Source organism: Podarcis gaigeae, assembly GCF_964106915.1.
Source record: "Podarcis gaigeae genome assembly, chromosome: 3".
In the NCBI taxonomy this organism is placed as follows: Eukaryota; Metazoa; Chordata; class Lepidosauria; order Squamata; family Lacertidae; genus Podarcis; species Podarcis gaigeae.
This window is the reverse complement of record NC_139680.1, coordinates 37,420,658-37,430,868: the sequence shown is the minus strand read 5'-3', so window position 1 is coordinate 37,430,868 and position 10,211 is coordinate 37,420,658. Positions and strand designations below refer to the sequence as shown.

At 41.2% G+C, this 10,211-nt stretch overlaps 1 long non-coding RNA gene across 1 annotated transcript; it reads left to right on the top strand.

The window, feature by feature from the left end:
* Positions 1–6,412: 6,412 nt before the first annotated feature.
* On the top strand, positions 6,413–8,132 carry LOC310840857. Its single transcript, XR_014562213.1, has 2 exons — positions 6,413–6,784; positions 7,882–8,132. It is a non-coding gene; the product is annotated as an uncharacterized lncRNA (long non-coding RNA).
* Positions 8,133–10,211: the final 2,079 nt, after the last annotated feature.

Below are 10,211 nucleotides of genomic sequence, written 5' to 3'. Positions count from 1 at the left end.
TGCATGCTTTATGGCTCAAGTGTATTGTTTAGCTAATCAAATTTCCATTAAATGACACACACACATGCATTTTCTTTCAGAACATCAAGATTGAAGTTTATTGTTGATAAGCCTTTCACGGAAGCAAAAACAATACTGTGATTTTAAAATATTGAATATTTACAGCACATGACTGGAGTACTCCTTTTATCTGTGAAGTGTCAACAGCCATTTCTTTAAGTAGCAGATTCCCCCTTCCCACTCTATTAAAATGTTCATTTTTAAAATTAAGGCAATTATTTTAATTGTAGAATCTGTGGTGTAGCAGTTCATACTTTTAACAAGATATCCTCATAATGGGAGAACATACCTTTCCTTGCCTTTGGATTTGTTCAACTTTGAGAGGCACCATTTTAACATAATATGAGTTGGAGGGCTGCTTCTAAATTGCACTAGAACAAATAAACATGATACCTCTAATTGGGGAGGTGCCTCTGCCGTGCCTTTCAAGAACCAGCCCTGTCAGACTTGCGTCACATCTCCCAAACAGTCACATCCTCCCTAGTGACAATGCCTAATGAATTCCTAGGACAGGCCATTCCTTACATTCATTTAACTTGGCAGTCATCCAGCATGGCTGCTGTTGTGACTTCTTGGCCCGACTTGCTGATCTGGGGCGCGGGGGGGGGGGGGCACGCATTCCCTCCCTGCAAAAGTTCAGCTTCCTGTCTATCCACATAGTTCAGATCACAGTACACAAAATATCTGCATGCCCCCCCCCCCTTGGAACACTTGCCTTTTCTTGCCCTTGTTTCCTTCTTTATCTGCCCCCTCCCCTTTCCCCAGCAACTTGCTTTTAAACCTTGGAAATATTGCAAAAGCAGTTTCTGATCTGGCATGCTGGTGTGGGCGGGTGAGTTCCATATTGCTGTGTCTTGCTGCATTCTTTAGTCCATGTTCCATGGCAGAATGCCATTTCACTCATGGTTTAGAAAATAAAACACTGCATAAGAGGTTGATTTATTCCCCTTAAATTTCCCACTAGCTAATATATAGATGGAGGGAAATCCTCACAAAATAATTAAGGAGAGAAAAATGTATTTCTGATTCCCTCTGCCCTGCTCACACACCCTCTCCTCCCCAGGTTTCACACGTCTTGGCTCTGCCTCTTTGCTGCTGGATTCTGTACTATTGTCAGATTTTTGCCTTTTAAGACTTAAGAGACTTACGATATCACCATGATTTGCTTTGGAGTCTCAGGCTTTGGGATTGAAGACTTGGTAACCCTGTTCATGAGTGAATTCGCAAGATACTTCATTTTTGTTTGATTTATATGACATAAATTTCAGTGGGTGGTTAATTAATAAATAATTCCTGGTGTGACTCAGATTGCACTGCTGTTCACGCAACATCACAACAGGTACAAAGGTAAGGAAAAGAGGAGAGAAGGGGAAATCCTATACATGTTTTTGGACATACCTAATGAGTTCCCTGGTGTTCTGTAGTTCCTAAATCTATTAGCAGGAGGATTAGGAACTGACTTGACTCAATAAGCATCCTAGGATTACCCTTTCTGCTGAACTTTCTGGATTCAAACTGTATTTGATTGCATTGCAGATCCCTCTTTCACTCTCTTCAAAGGTCCCAATTTTTTTGCACTTACCAATGAATTATCAGCGCCTTGCTGTGTTGTAAATAAAATGTGTGCATCAGTTCTCGAACTCACACTTCTGACCCTTTATCTCTACGGCTTCACTTAGAGTTTAAACCATGTAATGCATTGTAGCATGCAGCTCATTAAGTACTTGGGTGCACTCAGACATAAAGAGCATTGCCCATTATGCATGCCTGGCAACATAGCAAGCTATCTGCTTAGCAACACCGACCCTCACAGAACCCGTTGTTCCAGTGTGGAGGACCTTGCTGTATATTTTGCATAATTCCAGTTTAATTGGAATAGTTATGGTGTGGCGTATGAACTAAAGCACAGCCAGTGGTCATCCTCCATTACTTGGTGGCAATGGATCATTTAGCCTTTGTGTTTGTTGTGCATTCATGACATCATCTGGTTATGGCCCAAAGTTAACAGCAGATTTTATTGCTGTTTTAATATTTTCAGTGGTGGGCTGGATTAGGGCCAGCAAATGTGAGTCTGAATCTGGGCAAGATGGAGGCCCTGAGGGTGGGTGGCTCCTAAGTCCGGATCATTGGTCAATTGCCTGCTTTGGACAAGGTCATACTTCCACTGAAGGATCGGGCTTATAGTCTAGGGGTGCTCCTAGATCCAACTCTGTTGCTAGAGGCCCAGGTGACCTCAATGGCTATGAGCTTCCACTGGTAAAACAGCTGCGGCAATTTTTGGACTGGGATAACCTGATTACCGACAATCATGCACTGGTAACCTCCAGATTGGATTACTGCCATGTGCTGCCTGCGGGGTGGCCCTTGATGTTGGTCTGAAAGCTGTAGCTAGCGCACTGGGGCAGGCTATATTGCTCCCATGTGTTGCACCCCTACTACAGATTTCCATCAGCTGCCAATTAGCTACTGGGCTAAATCAGCTAGGAATCTTGCCCTTAGTGTGGTAGAATGTAATCTTTGGAATTCCCTTCTATTACGTAATAGACATTTCTCTTCCATCATGCCTTTTAAGTGGATATATTTATTCCAGTCCGCATCTGCATTGGAACTATTTTAAACTTTTTATATAAAGAATTGTTTTTAATTGTTTTTACTTTTTTGTTTTGTTTCATAGATGTAACTGTTTTGTTTTTATAATTGTATGTTTTATTGTTATAACCTCTCATGCAGGCATAGGCAAACTCGGCCCGCCAGATGTTTTGGGACTACAACTCCCATAATCCCTGATCACTGGTCCTGTTAGCTAGGGATGGTGGGAGTTGTAGTCCCAAAACATCTGGAGGGCCGAGTTTGCCTATGCCTGCTCTCATGGGACCCTATGGTAAAGAGCAGATAAAAAAATAAAATCTAATAAAATCAATCAATAATGAAAATCAAAGCTGTACATCAGCATCTCCTATGTTGCTAGAGGAAATAACTGGATCTTTGCAGAAAGCTAAAGTCATTACAGTATCTTGCAACCTTTCAACAAACATGTAGAAACTGGATGTTCAGAATCTTAGAAACTAATGAATAAGGGAGTTACAGTGTTCCCTTTAACTCAATCAATGGAAAGTTGCTTTAGCATCTATAGGTAGTATTTCTTTAGGTTTAAAATTGAGATTGATTCCACAAATATTGATGTTCTGAGCATATTGGATTCCACAGCAACTTCATAGGAAGGAATTGGCTAGTTCAAATAGATGACAGGACTGAGACAATAAATGGGTGAAGCCTCCCTTTAGGACTATATCAACTCAAACTAGAAGACAAATGCTTGCACTTGGATAGGAGTGGTATTTAACTCTGAGAAGAGTCTCACTCATTTTTAAAACATCTATGGCAACCTGTTGGAAGGGCTGCTGATTTGGGCACTTACCACCATATGCGATGGAGTCATCAAAAAGTGCAAACATTATGGGCTGCGATGTTCTCAAGAAATGGAAACCATTACCAGGCAGTCCATAGGTATGTTACCCCACTTAGCGTTATTTACACTTATGTGGCTAATGCAGACCTAAACTGCAAAGAACTGAATGGGCCACTTTTTAATGGCAGCACCTGTAGTGAAAACCCTGGCCTGAAAAATGCTAGAAGGAATTTATTTAGACAAATGGTAGGGACAGGTATGGCTAATGGTCATCCTGGAAAAGTTGAACCATGTTATGAAGGTGTCTTGAGGGCAAAGTAAACATGAGAAATATTGGGTGGTTGGGCAACTTTATTGTGTCCACAAATCATAGGGAACATGGGCAGCCATTTTGCCTTTTGTTCTGTTTATGAAATGGATAAGTAATGAAAACGCTGCAAAACAATTGCAAAACTTTAACACTGGTTTGGAGTGAATCGGAGAATGTTGGATTTCTGGGTGTTAACTGGTTTGATGTACCAATTACTCTGTTTGGGTAGGTGCTGCAAAATGTGGGGATCACACTGCAAAACACTGCAAAAGGACTGCAAAACATTGGTGTTGGTTTGGAGAGGATCCCAGATTTCAAGGTTCATAGTTGATGAAGCTGTATGGCAGTATATATTTGCCTTGAGTGAACAATACTGACTTCAAAATAACCTGTTTCAATAGTATGGGGAACATAGAATGTGTCTTTTGAATGAGGAACTTTAACTTTTATTTCTCAGTGTCTCTCCAAACTAGAAAACAATGGGAAAGGGAGAGGAATGGTTGCCATTGCCCTAATTTTCAAGTGTGTGTGTGTGTGTTTGTAAATTCCTCCCTTGGGCCTTCAGAATGACATTTGACTGCATGAAATATATGCATAAATGCTGAATTAGCATTTGTAAAAAAGGATTTGTAAAAGGAGCCTCTGGAAACATCTACATTTCAAACTAAGATAGACAGTGGCAGAATTGTTGAAGAAGCTATTGCACTGTAATCATCTGTTAATTAAGAATAGTCACAAAACAGCTATGATTTCCATTTATTAAACAGTTTGAGACCATCTTCTTGCTAGCTTCACTTGGAACAATGTGTAAGTAAAAAATGGTGACTGTTCATTTGCTTCATAAACAGGTCGAACAGTAGTGTGTGTGTGGTTGTTGTTGTTGTTGTTATGAAAAAAAAACCTGAAACGAAAACCCTGCTACATGCAGTAGCTCTACGTTTGTTTGTCTGAGAGCCAAAGGCGTACTGAATTTGTGACCACCCGAAAAGAAGTTTCCTTAGCAATTACAGGCATGCGAAAGTCAAAGCTTCCTTTCCTCCTCATGTGACCTTTTCCCCAACCAGTTCAATAGCAATGAATTCCAAGCACCCACGGCGTTCATGAATTGATAAACAATGCTTTGTCAAGTAGTCCAAGCATTTCTGCCTTCATTACTGTGAAATTAGAGTTTTATTCTCTCTCCTACACCCTTCCAGACTCTTAACATGGTCCACAAGCGCATTTTCTTTTGAAATCAAATAGCACCAAGCATGCAAATATATGTGTGGGAAATGTCCAAGCACGTGGGGCCTAAAAGTGCCAAACTGCTAGCTGGATTGTGCCTCTGCTATTTCTTATCAATCACTTGGCATGCGTTCCATCCTCTCCTGTGCAACATTCAAAGTCAACATAGGTCTAAGCTGCTGGTGGAATCTGTTTTGTCTTGCCTATGCGAAGTGGATAGAGCACAGCTGGTGCTGCAGTCGCTTTGACCCCTGTGCTTGTAAGTAACAGACCTTACATACTCCACAGGGAAGAGGCGGTTGGTTGCTGAAGAAATAGCAGTAACTACTTTCAGGACAGCGTTTCTCCTCCTACAACAGCATTAATAGTTAAAGGGTTTCCTTGGGTCCTGCACTGCACTTCTCGATTTAAATTTAACTTCTTTGCTTGAAAAGGCAACTCCACAGATTAACAGAAACAAAATACAGGGTTGTGGGGAAAGTTTGGGGCTTTTATTGGAGATCCCTGCTAGATAGATATTTAGAGCTCAGGCCCCACTGCACTAGACATTTAAAGCAGTATCCTACCACTTTAAATGGACATGGATTCCCCTAGAGAATCCTAGGACTTGTGGTGAATGAAGGCTGTTGAGACCCGAGCCACTAGGCTTTGTAATATTTAGTAAGCTGTGCTGGAGAATGGCGTATGAAATAAGGAGCGTAGTAATCACCACCTGAGCTGTTTGCTTTACATGCAAGGTACTTTAAAAAGGTACCGTATTTTTCCGTGTATAAGGTGATTTTTTTTGCCTCCCAATAAAGTCAAAAATTGGGGGTCGTCTTATACATGGATGGTAAATGCACAGGGGCTCAGGTTCAGACTGTGGTGCAAGTAGCCTGGGCTTGGGTTCGAGCTCTGTCGCGGGCAGCCCAGGCTCAGGTTAGGCTTTAGGATTTACAGAAGCATTGTAGAGTGGGATGGAGTCAGAGGAAGACCCTGCTGAGGTAAGGGTTGTCATATTCCAAAAAGTGAAAATCTGGACACAAAAGTTGTTGAGAACATGCTTGTATGTGTGAAGGATGACGTTGATATGTTGGGTTTTTTTGTGCTGATAGTGCAGAATGACACGTCTATCTATCAATTGTCTGGTAGAATTTAATAACATGCGACTCATGTTCTTGAAACATGCAACCCTCCTCTCTTCTGAGTCTGTATTACTAATATCTAAAGAAACAGCTCACACAAAGAGCTATTGTTAAAGTGCTTCATTCTGGAGTGCTTTGATTGTTGTGTTATGTACAGAACAGTGTAATTAATTTAACAACAGGTCCTTTGAAGGTCAAATTGCCACTTTGAATATCAATGTGTCCAATGTACTGAATGCATTTAGGGGCACTCTTTATATCTTGCACCACTCCTAAAGTGTCTGTGTTTGGATGACACAGAATAGAATACTTTCAAAATTAAAATCTGGCAGTGATCTACCCCTGTTTTTTAGGGGTTCGGGTCAAAGTTGTTTAATCGCTCAACTAAACAGTGCTGTGGAAGCATTTTGCCTCACAGCAATAACTCCATCTTCCGAGATCAAGAGAAAACCCAGGCAAGGGAGAGGGGTGGGGCCGGGTGCTCTTAGGCAAAAGCAAAGGAAAATGAGCCCAGAATCGACTGCAACCAGTCGATCCCGATCGACCTGTTGGACATCCCTGCCATAAGGAAACATGGACCCTGAGAAAGCATGCCTGGAATCCCTAAACTCTCACATTGCTCAGAGATTGGGGTGGCATGCAACAGTGGTCATCTTGGTATGATGCCAACATACACAAATGTTTGTGTGTAGTACTTATCCGTTTTAATGGCACATAGTACTTGTATGTACAATGCTTGTGTTTTGTTAAAATTTTGACAAGAAGTATAATCTCTGGCAGGAGTCTAGTCATTTTTTCCTGACCATAAGATCTCTGCTTTGCTGCTTTCTTGAATACAGAACTATGCTTGTTCAACTCATAGCCATAACAAAACAGCTTCATTTCCAAAAGTCTGAAAGTTAGTATTTGTGTAAACAGAAATCTTGCATCAACTGTTTTAGTCCCATGAAAAGTGGGGGACTATATATAGCATGTGACTTTGCTGATTAATATTTATATGCAAACATACTTTGCAAAACAGTACCAACATGACAGGAAAGAGACTGCTTCGTGTTAAAGACTACCAGTGGCAATATGCAAGCAATGTTTTTGAACTTAGTCCCAAGGTCACCTTTATGAACCTTGTTTTATCCCAAATGGGGTCTATGTGGACTATTTTTCCTCTCTGCTTTCATTTTAATTATGTAGCCACTCTTTTAAACAGTGACAATTGTTTCCTCTTAGTTATTTTGTCTGGCAGTATACCAGATATTGCCAGATATTCCAACTATCTACTGGAGAACTTTCAGAGTGTACTGTAAGCAGGTGTACTTAGTCCTCTTCAAATGAACACATAATAGATACAAGCACAAACCCAAGAGTGTTTGGAGTTCCAACAATGCATACAGGGATGCAGACATATAATGTTTTTGCTAAGGGTATTCTAATGTGGAAATAACCATAATCCGGTAGTCACCAGTTCTGCAAACATTTTTTTTTTTTGGGGGGGGAGGCTGGTAATTGTGGGAGTTCAAGTTTTCTGGAGATCAACCTGCAAAACTGAAGAAACTGATACTTTTCAAATACCATTCAGTGTCTTTTGCTCATTATCAGTGTAATGTATGCAGTCTTAATTAAATCTATTCAAGCTTGCGTACTGAATCAGAACATGAGTGTATTTCCTTTCCTGGCCTCCTACGCAGCAACTCTGATGCAACTTGTATGCCTAGTTTTTCAAAAGTCTTGTTTAACCACTTCTTTTCCTTTTGTTCCAGTTTTTCCTCACTGCACCATCACTGTGAAACACTTAGCGGAGGATGAATTCTATTCACAAAATCATGTATATATGCATGTGAGCTCAAGTCCACTGCCTACTTTGTATTTGGGTGGTGACTTTTGGTGGCAAATGTATCATCACCTCTTCATCTCGTTGCTGCAAAGAAAATAAGTAGCTTATGGCAGCTTATTTTATTAAGTAACAACTCATGTTAATTAAGGAAAGAATAAAGCTTCTTTGACATGGAAAGTTCCTTGCTGTCTGACTTACTAAAGGACAGGTCACTCCGTTGAATATTCTACCATTCTAATTTCTGCAACATAACTGTAATAATAAATGATGGTTACAAGCTTGGGAAACAACACATTCAATACTAACTTGTACTTAAGAGTGTTGTACACAAGCTTTTAGCTTAAAGCATTACTGATTACAAATAGAAACTCAGCGGTTGGTTCTGTGAATAACAATTTGCATGGATTCTGTCAAGTTGGGTGCCACTTTCCCATAGTGCCCTCTCATGTAACTGAGATATGTTTATGACTGTTGCAATCATGTCGGTTTTTCCACACCGAATTAACATCCTATCAGGACAGTGGGTAATACCCACATGATCTGGACTGCCCACATTTGCTGGATCTACACACATACTACAGCTACAGAGAGAACCACAATGACCTGATTTGCACAAGACACCAAACCATGTTTATTAAACAATGGTTTATCAAACCATGGTTTGCCTGAACTCTTTAATGTTTAATTCCAACCAACCACAACCTGAAGCTATGGTTTGCTGCTGGTTTGTGAACCTTGGTTTAACTATGGGTTGGTATTATGTGTGATTTTGGCACACTTTGTTAACTATTTGTTTGGCTGGCCAGCCAAAGATGCTTTCCAAGGTACAAAAGCATAAGGCAAGAGTACAGTAGTTGGAAAGCAAACCAAGCTTTGGAGATGCAAACTGTGGTTTGCTAACAGTATGTGCAATCCATGTCAATGGGTTAGCATGTTTTATGCAGCCAGGTGCATGAGGAGGGGCTCAATCTGTCTTAGCTATCTACTCCAGTATGCTTGGAACCATAGTCAGTAGCAATTTGTACAGACTAATGTTGTCAAATGTTTGTGCACGGAAGCTTGGTGCCTTTAACAACCATATGAAGGTTCATACCAACTATGTTCTCCTTCCCACAACTCCATATTATGCCATTTGTTATGCCCTCCCCTTAAAAAACAAGAAACACGTTTTCCCTATACAGTGAAGAGCCGGGTGAAAATATCTGGTTGTGTTTTTTTTTTGTTTTAAAGAATGATTTAGTAAGTATACCCACTGTATATTTAGTTAAATTGTTTAGTGAACCACTCAGTGCCACAAAGGCAGTTTACTCAGATTTTGCAAAACAGCATACCCAATATCCCTCAATATAAAAATATTTATTAGAATTTCAAGGGGTGGGAGTGGGGAAGGACATAAGTTGAATTACACAAGTAAAAAATAAAAAATGAAACTCACACTCACTCAGATTTTGTCAATTGGCCCCAGCGAATCATTATGCATTCCTCATTCTCCATTTGCCACAAAATTCCCAACTGTTCAGGACAGCTTTAATCAACCTACTACACAAAGTCCAGATTTAGGGGAAGCGGCTAATTTCTGTCTTGCACAACTAAGCACGTCTCTTAACTTTCTTCCTCGACCCTTATTCAACACCCTTTCCTCTACCCTTAAGAAGATAATAAGATCAAAGACCCGCGTAACAACACAAACGGGTTTCAGTAGGCACACGTTCTGCCTGAAGCCAGACGTTCTTGCAACTCCTCACCATCATGTGCCGTATTACATTCCAGCCGTGTCCTTTATTCGCCCCCGCGCGCGCACCCACCCGCTCTGCCCACCGAAAGCACTTCCAAATAAATACCGCCACAACCAGCAGCTAGTACGGCGGCGGCCGCCTTTCTCTCAGCCTCTTCCACAGCTGTTCGACCCTATTAGACCACCGCGGCTGGAAGAGTTCCGAATGGAACGAGAGAGGAAGAGGGAGCATTCTATTCCCTTTCCTACTGGTCCGTGGCGGCGGGACTCTCCTGGCTCCCGACGTTTCATTGGCTAACACGTTCCTCTTCTCCCCACCCTGGAGCTAATTGGTGGAGCTTGAGCGTGGAGAGGATGGAATCCCGGGTACGAGGTGTGCATATGTGTATGTGTGGAGGGCTCGGGGTGCAAAGCAGAAACTGACCCGCCCTGCTGGTCACCTGCAACAAACACATATATACACATACACATATATGCATATTCTCTAACACACACACACATACATATGTGTCGGTTATATA